Source organism: Macrobrachium nipponense, chromosome 47, assembly GCF_015104395.2.
Source record: "Macrobrachium nipponense isolate FS-2020 chromosome 47, ASM1510439v2, whole genome shotgun sequence".
Classification (NCBI taxonomy): Eukaryota; Metazoa; Arthropoda; class Malacostraca; order Decapoda; family Palaemonidae; genus Macrobrachium; species Macrobrachium nipponense.
This window is the reverse complement of record NC_087222.1, coordinates 19,092,577-19,110,522: the sequence shown is the minus strand read 5'-3', so window position 1 is coordinate 19,110,522 and position 17,946 is coordinate 19,092,577. Positions and strand designations below refer to the sequence as shown.

Genomic DNA, 17,946 nt, shown 5'->3' with positions numbered 1-17,946 from the left:
TACATTAGGAATAACTTTCAGTGTAGGCTGGAAAATGGCTGTTGAAGTTTCAAACAAGGTGATTAGGCAGTTAACTACTGTCTGCTAGTCGGGAGTCCTGCCCAACTGGGCGTAAACATTCCAATTTGCTTTCGGCTGCTGTCGAGTGAGGACATGTGCTTCACCTCTGCCTGACCACTGTTGTTTACCTTTTTCACCTGCAGTGAGATCTTTCCTTATCTTTAATTGTGTTTTATTTGGTTTATACTTGTGCTTGCAATGGAATCTTAAGATTTACTGAAGCCTAAAAAGTCCTCCTTCTCCCAGGGAGTATGCCTTGTAGGGGGTGCAAGAAATGTGAGAGTCTTTGCTCCATGGTTGATGTGGACCCTCACGCCCTTTGTGCTAAATGTTGAGGAAGTGAGTGTACTAGAAACTTACCTTGTAATGTGTGTGTGTGTGTTTGTGTCCTGATCCTGGTCGTCCGAGCAGTGGGGGAGGTATGAAGGGAGGAAGTGATCTCGGGGGAAGGCTGGCAAGGCTTTGTCAGAGGGTTACATGCCCCCAACAACTCCCTTGGTGGCTGATCCTTCATCATCCTTCCTTCCTCCTTGTAAGCTCCCTCGACTTGCTGTTTCCTCTCTTGGGAAATTTCCCCTTCTGCTCCTTTGTCTGATTCATCAGGCAAAAAAGATGGGAGAGGAGCGGATGCCAGTAGTGCTCGCTCCAAAGGGGATCCTTCCCCTTCAGAATGAGGAGTTTCCCTTCACTAACCAGACTTTTGCTCCTTCAGGTGTGGTGGCTCCATGTTCTAGGGATTTGCGTAAGGCATGGGTTGAGTTGGGCCTTCCGGGAATACCATCTGTACGGGGCCTTGTCTCCCATTTCTCCTCGGTCCCTGTGACTCATGTGGCTGTGGTGGTGACAACACCTACCTTGTCCATGCCAAGCTATGTAGCTCCTCCTCACTTAGTTTATCCCCATCACCTCACCAATGTGACTCCTTCTGTGGTGATGGGGACACATCCCTATATTCTGAGGCAGGACATGTCCATGCCCCTCCCACCTGGATACTCTGTGTTTTCTCCCCCAGCCACTTTTGTCTCTGTGGCCCCTTGAACACTGTCACCATTCGTTCTCCCTCCAGGTGTTGGTGCTCCCTCAGTTCTTGTACCCCGGCCTGCTGCTTCCCCTCTTCCTGCTTTGGTACTTACCTGTGCCCACTCCTACTGTTAAAGAAGGAGAAGGTGGTCTCCCCCCACTACCCAAGAAGTCTCGTCTAGGTCCAGGCCTTTCGCTGCATCACCTTCCTGCAGGTTCTCGCAGCAAGAGGCAGGGAACCTGGAAGCTATTGCTATGGCAGCTTTTCAGGTAGTCTCCTGGCTGGATCTGTGGTCTCACAGTATCCAGGGTTGCAGCATCCTCAGGAACTATTATTCCCGGGGAAAACTCGACCTTTGGGGAGACTTTGTCAGTCTGGAGGTAGGGCCATTTGCTACTTAGCCCACCAGACTGCCAACCTGTGGGTGAACCTGGTGTTGGGGAGGAGGGATGCAGTTCTGCACCACATCACCAGGTCCGTTGGTCTAGGTTTGGCTTTGGTTTTTAAGAATGGACTGTTGCTGGGTTCTGCTCTTCTCTTCCCTAGAGAGTTGGTAGATGCTCTGGTGGAGAAACATAGAGCTGAACACAGCGACCATCCCATCTACCAGGCAGTTGCTAAGACCTCAGGGACTTCGCATACAACTGCATCTAGACCACTGAGTCAAGCTAGCTCTTTCTCCGCCCCTAAGAAGCCTATTTCTCCTAACGGAGCATGAAGAAATACCCAGCCTTCTTATGTCTCCTTGAAAGGATCACAGTTGGGCTCCTTCCAGCCCTTTCCCCCAGGGGAAGGGAGGTAAGGGAAAAAAGAAGATGGGTAAATGCTAGGGGCGGCATTCCCCTCCAGCTGCTGCCTTTGGTGGGGGAATGCCTATTGAGCCATCAGGCAACATGCAGCAATATGGAGCTGAGACCTGGATAGTAGATATCCTTTGGGAGGGTATCTACTCACCCTTCAAGTCGAGGCCACTCTCACCAACTCTCTGGTGTGTCTTCAAACATACATCGATGGTTCGGCCAAGGATCTAGCACTGAAGGAAGAAGTGCATGCCATGCTGAGCACAGGAGCTGTGAGATCTGTCTCCTGGTTTCTACAGTCGACTCCTCTTAGTAGAGAAGGCCTCTGGGGGCTAGAAGCCAGCGATAGATCTCTGTCATTTGAAGTTTGTTCAGCAGACTCGGTTCATGATGGAAACCACACACTCCGTGCTTGCTTCGATCAGGGAGGACGACTTCATGCTTTTGGTGGACTTGAAGGATGTGTATTTTCAAATAACCATTCGTCAATCCTCCAGAAAGTACCTTTGCTTTATCCTGATTGGACAGTGTTTCAATTCAGGACACTGTGCTTCCTTCTCTTGACCGCCCTTCAGGCAGGGCCCATTTGGTAGGGATATGTCTTCTAAGGTATCTAGATGATTGGCTAGTCCTGGCAAGCTCACGCTTTTGCTACAGGACAGGGACCACCTTCACAATTTTTGTCACGATCTGGGGATTATGATAAATTTGGAGAAGTAGGATCTCATTCCTACGCAGAGGATAACGTACCTGGGCGTGTTGATCGATATGGAAGCAGCATGAGTCTTCCCCGCAAACTCGCATATCAGCAACTTCAGGAAGGCAGCACAGCTGTTTCTGTCACGACAGGAGCTGCCAGCTCGGCAATGGCTAATCATGATCGGTCACCTGTCGTCTTTGGCGAAGCTGGTCCTTCTCATGTGGCTTCACCTTCGGTCTCTCCAGTGGAGAATGAAGGAGCTTTGGTCACAGGCTTGAAACCCTCAATCCTTTTTCATTTCCCTGTCTAAGAAGTGAGAGAGGATTTAGCCTGGTGGATGGATGACTGGAACCTCTTAATAGGAGTGGAGTTGCACACACCCCCTACGGACATGCTTCTCTTCTCAGACGCATTGTTCAAGGGTTGGGGAGTGCACCTGGAGGGGTTGCTGACTGCTGGAGTGGGGAACCATTATGAAAAGCTTGGAACTCAAGGTAGCCTTCTTAGCTCTCCAAGAATTCCGGGACCAAGTGATGGGACACTCTATGGCCTTGATGAGCGATACACCACAGTGATGACAAGTGTCAAGAAGCCGGTGGGGTCATTTATCTCCCACTTCACCAGTTAGCAGTGCAGGTGCACGAGTGGGCAGCAACTCACTCTGTAGATCTGTTAGCTAAGTACATTCCAGGCAAGAGGAATGTAGTGGTAGACAAGTTCAGTCGCCATAATCTGGTGATAGGAACAGAGTGGTCCCTTCACACAGACATGGCAGAAAGGTCATACGACCTATGGGGGCGTCCAGTTGTAGAATAGTTCATCACCTGGCGCAACAGGAAGCTACTGATGATTCTGGTGGCTCCCAAAAGGTCACAGGCCATTTGGTATTCCGACCTGCTAGTTCTTCTCCGAAGCACCAAGAGAAATCCCTCCTTGGCACAACCTTCTATGTCAACCCCACATAGAGTGTTACCAATGGCAATGCAGTCCCTGTGTCATCACAGCTAGAGGTTATCCACCACCTCTTGTGAACAAGAGGCTTTTCTCAACGAGCAGCAACAGAGATGGTGGGATACCTCAGACAGTCCTCTACAGCTGTAGTATACCAGGGAAAGTGGGCCATCTTCTGTGGTTGGTGTCATAATTGGGCTTCTCTCTGGTCAAAGCTACTCTCAGTAGGTCATGGAGTCCTGGTACTTCTATGCCGGGAGAAGCTCTTCTCAGTCTGTAGTTAAGGGCTACAGATCTGCCATGGGCCTAGTTCTGAAACTGAGAGGCGTAGATATTTCTTCCATAGAAATATATCTGCTTATGAAGAGCCTCAAGAGGTCTTACCAACCCAGGGAACTCAGGCCTCCTGAGTTGGATGTGACTATCTTATTAAGGAGCCTGACTCGTCCGCCTTACGAGCCTATACAAGAGTCATTAGACAGGAATCTGACACTCAAGACCGTCGTTCTGCTTCGCCTAGAATCAGCAAAGAGAGTTGGAGAGCTTTATGGTCTTTCCATCAATGTTAAATACTTGAGGGATGAGGATGGGTTACACTTGATTTTGTCCCAAACTTCGTAGCAAAGACTCAGAACTCATTGGTTTCAGATGCTAGGTTTGAGTCCTTTATGATCCCTTCCCTAGAGGACTTTTGTGGTAGTGTTCCAAATAAACATTATGCTGCTTTTTTGTCTTGTTAGAGTGCAATGGTGTTATCTGAAGAGGACTTGACATCTCCAGCCTCAGTGTTGACAAATTTTCGTTTGCAATGAGGTGACCAAGAAAGAAGTGTCCAAGAACACTATCTCTTTCTGGCTTCATGAAGCAATCAGGGAAACATATTCCGCTGAAGGTAAGGACACCCGTACCTTTTGTCTGAGAGCTCACGAAGTCAGAGGTATTGGTTCTTCCTTCGCATTCTGCAAGAACCTTCCGGTACTGGAAGTGGGGGTTTGGTCTAATCAGACCACTTTAACCTCTTTCTACCTTCGGGATGTAGCCCACAAGTCCTTGGACACTTTTTTCTTGGGACCATGGTGGCTGCTCAAATTGTGTAGCTTACCCTACTCTTAACAGAAAAAGGCTGCATCTCGCCTTTTGTTGTATGGTATGAATGTGGGTGTGAATGGTGGAAGTGATTGGCTCTCCCCCTCCCTTCATTCTACTCTCCTCCTTTGGGCAGAGAGTCATGTCCGTCACATGCTGGAACTGGTGGCTGAGTCAGGTAAGACTATATGCAGAGTATCCTTTTTATATTCTCTGAATACACTGTAGAAGCATATATCCTTTCTTTATCAGCAGCCCACCAAGAACACAACTCCTGCAGATAACTGGGGACTGCCTGTACCAGGAAAGTGGGCTGTCTTCTGTGGTTGGTGCCATTGACTGGATCTCTCTCTGATCAGTGCTTCTCTTCAGAAGGTCGTGGACTTTCTAGTCTTTCTTCACCAAGAGAAGCTTCTCTCTGTATCTGCAGCTAAATGTTACAGGTCTGCCTTCAACCTATTCTTGAAAGTGAGGGGTCTAGATATCTGCTCCTCTATGGAGATATCTTTGCTCATGAGAAGCTTTGAGAGGTCTTGCCTACCCAGGAAACTTAGGCCCCCTGAGTTGGATGTGACTCTTGTCCTTCGGAGCTTGACTCATCCTTCTTATGAGCCTCATCGAGGGTTGTCAGAAAATTATCTAACACTCAAGTCAGTCTTTTTGCTTGCCCTGGCATTGATGAAGAGAGTAGGAGAATTTCATGGTCTTTCTTTCAAAGTGAAACACTCGAGGGGATGGGGATTGGTTATGCTCGATTTCACCTCGGACTTTGTAGTGAAGACTCAGAACCCTTCGGTCCTTGGCACTAGGTTCGAGTCCTTTATGATCCCCTCTCTAGAGGACTTGTATGGTAATGACCCTGATGAGATGCTGCTTTGTCCTGTTAGAGTGCTACGTCGCTATCTGAAGAGAACTTGACATCTCTGACCTGCCCCTCTTTGTTCGCACTGAGGTGACCAAGAAAAAAAAGTGTCCAAGAGCACTATTTCTTTCTGGCTTCGTGAAGAGATCAAGAAAGTGTATTCCTCTGTAGGAAAGAACGACACCAGTACCTTTCGCCTGAGTGCTCACAAAGTCAGTGGTATTGGCCCTTCCCTCACATTCCCCGAGAACCTGTCGGTTCCTCAGATACTGAAAGCAGGGGTTTGGTCTAATCAGACCACTTTCACCACTTCCTACCTTTGGGATATAGCCCACAAGTCCTTGGACACTATTTCTTTAGGACCCGTGGTGGCTGCTCAACAAGTTGTGTAGATTACCCAGCTCCTTTAACAGGACAAAGTTGTATCTTGCCTTTTGTGATTGGTATGAATGAAAGTGCGAATGTGAGAGGGACTGGCTCTCTTCTTTCTTCTTTTCGTTCCTCTCTTCCTTCGGGCAGGGAGTCACGTTCGTAACAAGCTGAAACTGGCAGCCGATGCAGGTAAGATTAATATTAATGGTGATCCAGTTTTATGGTGATTGTCTAGCACCATAAAATCGGCGATTTATGGCGCCATAACCGGCCAAGTTTCGGTTAACGGCGCCATAAAGTGCCATTAATAGAGTTATGGAGCCATAACTTAGAGGCACCTTTAACTGGTTATTGGCACCATTTACCGAAACTCGCCACCGTAAGCGTCTTAAATTGCCGAGTTTCGTTTATCAACACCCTGCAGAGAACGGAACCCGCGCCGATAACTGGGGACTGCCCCTATATGATAGAGTAACCTTTCTATATTCTGTGATTAGATTATGGAAGCATATGTATCCTCCCCATTCCCTAGCAAGGGGGGAAAGGGCGTCTGTCATTAGACAAACCCAATTCTTGTATTTGCCTAAATGTCTCTTGACATTAAAGTTTTTGATTGCTTTTTCATATGATGTTACGTTTCCTCCCTCATATGAATGGCCCAGAAGTCTGCTGATTAATCTCACAGTCCTCATACTCCAATCAATTGAACAGAAGCTGGGTCCCTTTCCTTGCTGTAATGAGCAGGAAAGGAACCATAGGTTGGGTGAACACCAGTCTGTTCATAGAGGCTCACTCAGATTCTTTCCACCAATCAATGAGTCTTCTTAATGTAAAGGACCGAGGGTTTGTATATCATGTAGGAACAATCCACAATTTTTAAAATTAAATTGTATTCTTCCTAACTATACAAACCTGAGGTCCTTTGCATATAGGTGTACATCATGCCACCCCTCATTCTGCTGCCTGGGCCTAAAGCAAATTGGAATATTCATGTCAAGCGGACAGTAAACTGCCTAGTCACCTTGTTTGAAACTTCAACCGCCATTTTACAGCTTAAACTGAAAGTAATTCAGGTTTGTATGGTTAGGGAAATTACAATTTACTTTTTAAAAATTGTGATAACCTGAAGCTCAGGACAGTCTTTCGGGCCTCTCAAGAGTTTCCAGTTTTGAATTGAGACGTCTTGTGTTATTGTTTGGCAACAGCACCACAAGGTAGGCATTATCACCAAACAAGAGGAATGCTTTCCCCTTTTCTTCGGTTAACATGCAGGCACTCAAGTGTATCTGTTAGACACTGTATAGCTCTATGAGATGAACACATTTAAAGAGGGAAACACTACCAGGTAACTCAGCCTACGGAGTCAAGGGAGAGATATAGCACTGCCTTCTCACCGAGATATTGTTCGTCTTAGTATTGTTTCTCTGTGTCGAGGGTTAACTCTTAATTTGAATCTCTCTGCACGGTCATCAGAAACTTGTCTCTGGTTGGCTTTGGAATCTTGCTTTTGATTCCTGTTTGTGCTAATCATTTACCATTGCGAGAATCACCAGACAGAGATGTGTCTCATAAGATTCATTATCATCTTTCTGTTTACCATATGGTATAACAGAAGTCTCTAAGTCTTCTGCTTCGTTGCAATTGACACATAGGCAACTGGAATGATTCAGAATGATTTTTCAGACAAGCACAGCAGTTTTTTGTCTTTTATATATTTGTTTCTAATCCATAAAATGTTCAACTACTAGTTGTTAATGCCAAATTGGAGTGAATGTTAAAGACTTTGAAAGCCCTGATAGCTCTGTTTCCAGGTAAATAGAAGTTCCTCTCTGAACCAACCCTCGCAGTGACAAGAAGCGATTCGTCAAGTAGTACATCCCTGTTTGTTGACACAGCTAAAGACTTCCAGCCTTCATCACAACAGGAATCAGAGGACCATCTATAACCTGGGAAGTTATCTCTTCCTCTGTATAAATGTGTTGTTGTGTTGTCTTTGTCTTCCATATTGTATGGGCTTCATGTTTGAGTGTTTTTGGCCTACTTTGAAGCAAAGCTAAGTGTATAAGAAGAGCCTCTTCCTCCTTAGTTTTCAGAGTTTTTTTGCTATTTATGCCCATTCTGCTATTGAACTATGGGAGGTGTAAATGATCTTCGCTTCTTATATTTTTTATGTAAGTTTAAAAAATATAGAAATTTTTCAATATCTCGAGACCATTTTTAGTGACTGATATGGCATTGCAGAAGGAGGCATAGGATATTCTCCTATTATCTCTTCTCTTTTTCAGTAAGGTGTTGAGTTTGGAGAGCCAGGGGGTACAATGTACCTGGAGCACCCACCACTCTCAGTGGATGCGTCATGACTCTATTTCAGTGTAGGAGTCAGTGTTTTCTGGTTGTTTTATTTCAGTGCTGCACGCCGGGCAAGGGCGGGCACCTTTTATACTTTGCTAACCACAGGAGCATTCCCCTTGCTGCAAAGTTCCCCCGAAGAAGGAGGTGACCCTTGGCCTACCTCCACACCACTACGAGTTAAGATCACCACCAACCAGAGGCCAAAGCTATTCATCTGCATAGCTCTCTGATAGGAATGATAAGCATTGTTTTTTCAGTGCAAAAACTTTTTTGTTTCAAATTCATTACATGACTTAATGCTTTAGAGGAGAATATGTCCATGATTCCACCTCCATTCAATGTGGAGTCAGCAGTACAGGTGATTTATGGGATTTATGGAGCTTACGGCACCATAAATCACTGATTCTATGGTGCTACACAAGTGCCATAAAACCAGTTTGTCATTAACTGAGTCTGTCAATAACCAGGGACTGCTTATAATTACTGGGTTAGTCACATATACACAAATGATATTTTTACAATAAAATAAGGTTTTGTAAATACTTACCCAGCAATTATATGACTGGAGCCCATCCACTTCCACACTGATGGACATTATGCATAAAACAGAATGAAGTTAGGTAAGTCGTTCACAGTACAGTGGTACCTTGACATACAAAATTAATCCGTTCCGAGGCGGCCTTCGTAACCTGAGGTTTTCGTATCTTGAACTGCATTTTACATGTAAATTGCCTAATTCGTTTCAAGCCCTACAAAAACACCCCAGTAAATTTTATAATAAAGCTAAATTGACCAATAAACAATGAAATACAACAGTTTCGACCATTCAATAGCTCATATTAATGTGTGTGGGGGCGGACGTGTTGGAGGTCTCTCTCGCGTTTCTTCACAGAAAAGAAGGGTTTTTCGCCCTTGGTGATTATACCTCTTATAGTAAGCAATGTGTTAATAGTGTCTCCACGTATTACCCGGCAAGTAAGCCAGAGAGTGTTGTGCAACTGCAGATATACTAATATTCTTTCTACTCCAATCAGTGCCTTAGAAATCTTTCAAATCATAGCTACTCGAGGCCTATTGGTCCTGGGAAATGGGCAAAAGAATGCAGTGTATGTGTTAGTGCTTGACCCCTCCCTTACCACAAAAATGTCACCCGACCAACCTCCAACCATTGCGAAAGTGACCCTGGCACCTACTGGTGCCTGTGCCCCACACACAAGTTCCGTTCTTGCGAACAATTGTCTTTACTGTATACAATACCAATCGAACCATTCTGACGTCAAGTCCGCTATACAATCTGTCAGTGACGCCTTCTCCGATGAATAAATCAACGTTGCATATACAGAATGCAAATATCTGATACCAGAGAGCATTCTCAAGGAGCGATCCGTGAAGAACTTGTCCTCTCACAAGAAAATATCATATATCACTAAGTGACTAAGGACCTGCTCGGTGGAAATCTACGCCGATGACCCTTACAATCTGCCTCCTGCGGTGTACCACACGGCAGAAAATGCCTTCCAAACAGCAAAATCTCTCTCAGAAATAATTGGAAAAAACTCGGAAAAAATGGAGGAGACAAATGATAAATTATCAAGAATGTGGGACGTAATCAAAGGACTACAGGAATCCCTAAACAGTCTTAAAACGGTGGAAACAAATAACCTCACACGGATCTGGGATGCAATCAAAGGAGTGCAGGGATCGATAGACAATCGCACAGATAGCTACCAGACTCCTACGAATGCGGCATCCAGTTTTTCCTCGCCTCCCAGCAACACGGAAGTGCCCCCGTCATGTATAGACCGTTCCGAGGGGACTGTTGGTCTCCCAACCTCTTCTCCCTCCCCAGTGCCTCTGGTGGAAGATATATCTCCAGTGATGATTACTAGCCCTCTTAATTCTCCCCACCCTATCTCTCCCCCCCAACCCCCCATCGTAGATACAGATGAAAGTGATCATGGGTCTGGCGGCTGGCAGATACAAACAAGCAGAAAGAAGAGAAGAACCTCTCGTTTGGCCGCTAGACCGGAGCCCAACATTCGTGTTTCACCTCGCCCGACACCTGAGAAGAGATGTCACATAGTAATTCACAATCTGCGCTCATCGGTGACGCTAGATGCCATAGTGGAGAGAGTCAATTTTCTCACTGGCTCTGACCCACTCATCTCTCACGAACTCCCATGCAGGATTAAACATAAAGTGGCTTACAGGATTACCTGCCTATTTCAACACCTCGACGTTCTTAAAGGCGAGAATTTCGGTCCTAATATATTAGTTTCAAGATATAAACTAATCCGGGATCAACCACCCCCAGGGGAACTTACTGACATGAGTAGCCATGGATACATTAAACATAATCTCTTGGAATATTTTTGGCCTCAAGTGGAACATTCCTCTCCTAAACATGTTCTGCAAAAACTTCAAAGGCATCATTGCATTGCAAGAAATGCTCCTCTGGCCACATGACCTTGCCATCTGCGATTCAATTCATGAAGACTTCAGAACCTTCTCGACCTCATCGATCCAAGTTACAGATAAAATCATAGCCGGTCGCCAGAAAGGGGGCCTTTCTTTCCTGTGGCACAAATCGTTAGACAATATGATAAAGGTGATGACCTACAGGAGTGACAGATTGCTGGGGCTTCAAGTGACAGTAGGGAACTCTAAAATCCTAATTATTAATGTTTATATGCCATGGGAAAATAACAATAATTTTGATCATTACTGCATGATCCTAGGGAAGTTACACAGTATTATTCATGATTCTCCTGCTGATCATATTTGTATAATCGGGGACCTTCATTCTCACCCCACAAAACAATTTTATAATGAACTTACTCGCTTCTGTCAAAATCATGCTCTCCAAATTAGCAATGTAATGCTCCTCCCTCCCTCCTCCTATTCATATGAACATAATAGAGCGGACGCTATTACAACCTCCTGGCTGGACCACTGCATCACATCTCCACAACTTCATGATTCTATTATGACCTGCAATATTCGCTATGATCTTGCAACTGGCTTCGATCACATCCCATTACAGGTGTCGTTCAGTACCCCATCCCTCCCTACCATGAACCCTCTAACTGTTTGCCCACCAGCAGTAAACTGGGATTTTAAAAACCAACAGAAAACCAGATACTTTAGGGCGACCACGGAAACCAGGTTGCGGTCAATAGTTCAACCGGCAGACGCCTTACTTTGTACTAACACAAATTGTAGAAATGACCACCACAGGAGGGATCTGAATGAATTCTATTCTAACATAATCTCCGCTATGCTTGCTTCGGGCTGGACTGCCTCCAGATTTCGTCAAGGTAATTCTCGTAATATACCTGGATGGAATGACTTGGTTAAAGATCTGTATACATACTCACAAGAAATGTTTTTACCGTGGAGGCAAAATGGTAGCCCCAGGGAAGGGCACACTGCATTACTAATGAGACAGGCGAGAGCGCAGTTCAAACTTGCTCTTAAGCACTGCAGGTTAAATGAAAAACAACTAAGAGCCGATGCAATGTCTAGAAACTTAGAATCTGGTGATTATCCTCGTCTTTGGAAAGATATCCAGTCCTTAAATCCCAAGACTAAAAAGCTATCACAGAGAGTAGGGGAAGCAGTCGGAGACGAAGCTATCGCAAGTATGTGGGGCGATCACTTCAACAATATCCTGAATTGCATAAATGATCAAGATTCCCGAAGGGATGTAGATAACCTCCTTATTGACAACATTCAATTTCATATTGCAGACCGTATTACGCCAGGTAACATCAACAATGCCATAAACAGCCTACCTAATAATAAATCGCCTGGCTGTGATGGTCTTCCTGCAGAGGCCTTCAAATTCTGCCATCCGTTAATTTACATTTTGCTAGCTGCCCTATTCAATGCGTGCATAATTCACCGGTTTCTTCCAGACTCCCTACTCTTAGTCCATTTGATACCATTAGTCAAAAACAAGCTAAAGGATGCAGCTGACCCTGGCAACTACCGGCCAATTGCAATCACAATGATCGCATTGAAGATACTTGAGTCTGCTCTTCTAGTGAGGCTTCTCCCCTTTCTACACACCACTGACAACCAGTTCGGGTTTAAAGCAAACCACTCAATCGACACCTGCATCTACATACTGAAAGAATTGCTGAACTACTACCTATCATCAGCCTCTCCTGTTTTCCTTTGTTTTGTGAATGTGAAAAAAGCATTTGACAGAGTAAACTACCTGAAGCTCTTCCTGAAGCTGCATAAAAGGGGCACACCCCTGTATCTAATTGCCATTTTACATTGCTGGTTCTCCACACAGCAATTCTGTGTCAAATGGGGTAACGTATTATCTTACACCTTCGGCTCCCTAAACGGGCTTCGGCAAGGGGGCATTCTCTCTCCATACCTGTTTAATACGTACACAGATGCCTTCAATGTCAAACTGAACTCACTCCCAATTGGATGCACCTTCAATGAAACAACTATAAACAACCTCTGTTATGCTGACGATATGGTTTGGATTTCCCCATCAGTGCAAGGTGTCCAACGACTCATTGACACTTGCCGCCAATATGCAGAGGAATTTGATATAATCTACCACGAAACCAAGGCCCAGTGCATGTTGCTGCTCCCAAGATCACTTAAGGGATTTTGACGAAGGAAAAATCTATTTCTGGGCAAGGGCCCGTGTCGCCCAGTGAAATATCCTTTTAGCACATATTTCTAAGGTAAATATTACTAACATTACCAGAGAAAAAACTAAAATGGTATGTCAGAGTGACTCGCTCACCTTATATAAAAAGTTGTCGGTATGGTTTCTGGGGCGAGTGAAACCACTACCACGGGTCTCTTACCCTGCTAGAGAGGGCTGATACACAGCCCGCACCAGTAACTACTACTACTAGGGCTCTATGTACCATTTCATCCTAAGTACTGTACTCATTTTGAAAACAATTGATATTAACTTAATATTTAAATATAATAATATTGTATACAGTATTCCTTGTAAAGAATGTAATAAAATTTATGTAGGGCAAAGATTGTAAGATCTAAAGGTAAGATGTTCTCAGCACATATATGCTGTATCAAGAAGCTTAACGATAATGGCATTGTGGATCATTGGCTTAAGACAGGCCATGCTATTAACTGGGATAATTCCTCAATAATTGTTTACAGGGTCAAAGATCAATGTAAAAGGGAATCTATTGGAGTCGGGGTGTTTTCATTGAAGCCACGTCAACAACGAATTTAAATCTCCATCCTGGATTGTTCCCTCCCTTTAGCCTCTTTCCTTGTCTCATTTGCTTAAAGAACACACCACCCAGAATAACAAACTGTAACCCGGCCCCTATTTTCTTTTTTTGTGTATATAAAGTTGGCTGTCATCTTTTATATTCAGCAGTGAACTTGAAAATGTAGAAGAAACTGCAAAAAGCCTTTGTTCCAAGTCTCCAGTAGTCACTCACCTTTCTACCGGTGGTATTTAAGGATATTCTCAAGCATGTGGTGCCTTCATGCTAAATTGGTATATATATATATATATTATATATATATATATTATATATATATATATATATCTATATATATCTATATGGTAAAAATGTTCTGTTTACAACAGAATTCCATCTAATAAATGGAGCCCATAAAAACACCAAAGTATAGAGAGAAAAGTACTATATTTCAGAGACTGCTGTCTCTCTCTTCAGGTATATGAATGAGAGAAGTTTACAGAAAAGGTGGTATTTATACCAAGAGATCCATCCACAGGTAAGTCTATTTAGGTCACCCCCGCTGATAATCTTCCTTTAATCTTCTTAAGCGCTGGTTGAATGAAAACCTTGTCGATCACATCTGAAACCCATGCTCCTTTTGAGATGTTCTTTACCTGCCTCTCTTTTATTAAGGCTGATTCCATCATTTGACTCTTGTACCGGCAGTTGCTGCTATAAATTATATGTGACAAATTCCAGTTTATTCTATGGTTATGTTCATTTATATGGTTGAAAATAGCTGAGTTCTGTTGTCCATACCTAACTGATCGTTTGTGTTGTATTAACCTCTGGGAAAGTGATTTTCCTGTAAATCCGATGTAAGATTGGTCACTGTCCTGGCATGGAGTTTCATAAACCCCTGTTGCCTTGGGGAATGTCTTTTGTTAGACGTTAATCAAGGATTTGGCAAAGGTGTTTGGGTAAGTAAATGCAAAAGGGTTAGATTTTCCGAGGGTCTGAGTCACTGTTTTAATCCTGTCCAGGTGAGGAATTTTTATTTTATTGTTGGGTGTCTCTTTGGTCTTGTTTTGAGGGGGTCGGTAGAAAATTATGTTTGCTTTGTGAGTTGCTTTCTCAATTATATGGTCAGGATACTTTAAAGACGAAAGTTGTTTGCAAATTAGTTCAAATTCTTTTTCCAGGAAATCTGGGGAACAAATTCGTAAGGCTCTTAAGAACAGGTTGCTGGCTACACCTGTCTTGAAAGCAATGTTCTTAAGAGCCTTACAAATTAGTTCCCCAGATTTCCTGGAAAAGTAATTTGAACTAATTCGCAAACAACTTTCATTGCTGGTTTCATACACCTTCACATCAATATTCTGGATCCCAAGGTGGTATATCAACAATACAACTGTACAGTATTGGTGCAGGTCAACAAGCAGACGAATTACATTCCCTTCTGCTACACATGTTGGTGGTGCAGGTTCATGAGTGGGCAGCAGCACACTCAGTAGATCTGTCAGTCAGGTAAATCCTGGGGAACCAGAACAGAGCGGCAGACGTGCTCCATTGCCAGGGTCCAGACATAGGGCCTCTTTGCAACCTGGCACAATGTAAAGCTCCTGGTGTTCTGTTCTTTTGTGCCAGGGGCGGTAATAGGAGAGGCTTTACAACACCCATGGGACAATCTCCAATGCCTACACTTTTCCTCCATTTTGTCTGATTCATTGGGTGATCAACAGGGTCATGATCACCCCTAATCTCAGGATGACCCTGCTAGCTCCCAAGTGGCCACATGCCGAGTGGTATCTGGACTTGCTAGCTCTACTTTCCTGGGTACCAAGAGAGATTCCCCCTTGGCACAACCTGCTGTACCAGCCGCTCATAGAGAGGTATCGCCAGGCTGTGAGAGAACTGTCACTTCATGCCTGGAGACTATCCACCATCTCCTGTGAGCTAGAGGATTTTTCTCGTCACACAATGACCAAGCTTTCTGGATTACCTTTGTAAATCTTCAGCGGCTGTGTACTAGGGGACATGGGTCGTCTTCTGTGATTGGTGTCATTGATGGGATATCTCTCTGGTAGGATCTCCTCTTCAGCAGGTAGCAGACATTCTTGTCTTTCTTCGCTGTCACAGCTGTCAGGAGCTACAGAGTTGCCCTTGGATTAATCCTTTGCTTAAAGAGTGTCGATTTCTCTTCTTTGTGGAGATCTCCATGCTGTTGAGAAGCTTCAAACAGTTTTGCCCTCCTTGGGAATTCAGTCCCTCTGAGTGGGATGTGACTCTTGCCTTACGGAGCCTGACTTGTGCACCCTAGCCTTTACGAGAGTCGTCAGACAGGGATCTGACCTTCAAGATTGTGTTCTTGCTTACCCTGGCATTGGCAAAGAGATTTTGTGAACATCATGGACTTTCCTTCGATGTTGAACACTTGAAGGGATGAGGATCTGTCACGCTCTAGTTCAGGGGTTCTCAAACTCCTTAACTCCTCGACCCCAATGAAGTTTTAATTTTTCTATTGACCCCCTAGACTAGCATTAAATAATTCAAGAAAAGAAAAAAAAACACCAATGTCAAATCCAATTTGAGAATTATTAGTTTAGTACTTCACATAAAGTATAATAAAAATATATTACCAAGTAAGAAAATGTATTCAGAACTTTAGATATTTGAGTATATGCAATTTAATTTGCTGACCCTTTAGTTATTTATCGACCCTTTTGACCCCCTGACTATTCATCGACCCGGTCCTATTGACCCTTCGGGGTCGATATCGACCACTTTGAGAACCCATGCTCTAGTTTGTCCCAGAATTCGTAGCAAAGACTCAGAATCCGTCGGTCCCTGACACCAGATTCAAGTTCTTTTTGATCCCCTTCATAGAGGACTTTGCTGGTAGTGATCAAGACAATATGCTACTGTGTCCAGTTCGAGTGTTGTGGTGCTTTCTAGAGAGGTTTTGACATCTCCGTCTTCAATGTCGATGACGCTTTGTTAGTACTGGCTCGACCAAGGAAGAGGTGTCCAAGAAAATGGTTTCTTTCTGGAGTTGTGAGAAAATCAAGGGAGCATACTCTACTTTTGACAAGGTAGATAAGAGTACTTTCTGAGTAAGAGCTTAGAGGGTTGGGGCATGGTCTGTCCCTCGCATTCTGGAAGAACCTGTCGGTTCTAATAGTACTAATGGTGGGAGTGTGTTTCATGAAACCTACCACATTCACATCCTTCTAACCTTCAGGACGTTGCCCATGGGTCCATGGACACCTTTTCCTTCCTGTGGTGTCTGCTTAACAAGTTGTGTAGCTCACCCAGCTCCCTTAGAGGGACAGGTAGCATCTCGCCTCAGGTGTTCTGAGTTACAAAGAGAGAGTGTGAGTGAGTGACTGGCCTCCTCCTCCCTTTCTCTTTTTATACTCTTCCTCACCTGTAGGGCAGAGGGAAGATTGGCAAACCGTTACATGCTAAATGGGTGTGCGATGCAGGTGAGCTACATAACTAAGTACTGTGCCCTGTCTATAATCTAGAAGTCTGTAGATTAATAGATGAATGTCCATCCCCTCTCTCTAGCAAAGGGAGAGAGGGACTGACAATTAAACAAAACACTATAGGTTCCTCCAAAACCTTTTTGAATCAATGAAGCTATACATTACATGCCCATTAATTCGAAAGGCCTAGAAGTCTGACAGCTGACATCACATAAGCTCAACATGTCAGATGCACGGGACTCCTTCCTCTGCTCTACATGACTAGGAAGGAGGCCTAGGTGAATAGAGGTACCAGTCACTTCAGAGATTTACTCGGAATCCTTCCACCAACAAGTAATTCTTCATATGTAAAGACTGTAGGATTCTATTTGTTAAAAACAATCTATAAACATTGCCTACCTCGAGCCACCCCTCATTCTACTACCTGAGCCAAAAGGTTAAAGTGAAGCATAAGGATAGGAGTGGGCGGGACTCCCACCCTACCATTGATAGTTAACCACTTTATTTAAAGTTAAACAGCTGTTTTCCCAGCTTGCACTGCAATTATAGCCATATGTAAAGACCTTCAGGTTTGTATATTAGGAAAAATACAAAGTACTTTAAAAAATTGTAATCATTCCACTTTTGCAGCATTGAAAACCAAAAAAGCTTTTTAATGAATTCATTTTTTTTATGTATGTATACATTCATGTAGATTTTGGTAGGGCTGGAGTTAAATGTGAATATATTGCCAAGTCGCAAGCCATGCATATGCAGATACACTAACCGAGGAAATGCTGTAATATGAAATTTTCATAGGTATGCAAACCAAAACCTTATATCATCTACCATCACAGTGATGGCATATGAGTGAGGGGAATTCCCTTGCTCACTGTTCTTAACCACCAGTTAACCCATTTCCAACATGCACTGAAAGATACTCCTTCATAAAAAGCTCTGGTTCGTTTAGTTCTGAAAACAATGTCATATTTGAAGAAATGTAGCAGCACATACCTTCCAAGACTGTCATCAGTGTTGCTGGTCATAATTGCTACTCTTGTATTGTATCCACAATAACAA

At 44.0% G+C, this 17,946-nt stretch overlaps 3 protein-coding genes across 6 annotated transcripts in view; 1 reads left to right on the top strand and 2 right to left on the bottom strand.

Annotated features, from left to right (window-relative positions):
* LOC135204742 (zinc finger protein OZF-like) overlaps positions 1–17,946 on the bottom strand; it is a 569,882-nt gene that overhangs the window by 128,481 nt on the left and 423,455 nt on the right. The gene's annotated exons all lie outside the window — the stretch shown is intronic.
* The window catches only part of LOC135204743 (zinc finger protein OZF-like), a 535,786-nt gene that overhangs the window by 494,917 nt on the left and 22,923 nt on the right, over positions 1–17,946 (bottom strand). The window lies entirely within an intron of this gene.
* LOC135204744 (gastrula zinc finger protein XlCGF8.2DB-like) overlaps positions 1–17,946 on the top strand; it is an 81,849-nt gene that overhangs the window by 58,032 nt on the left and 5,871 nt on the right. The window lies entirely within an intron of this gene.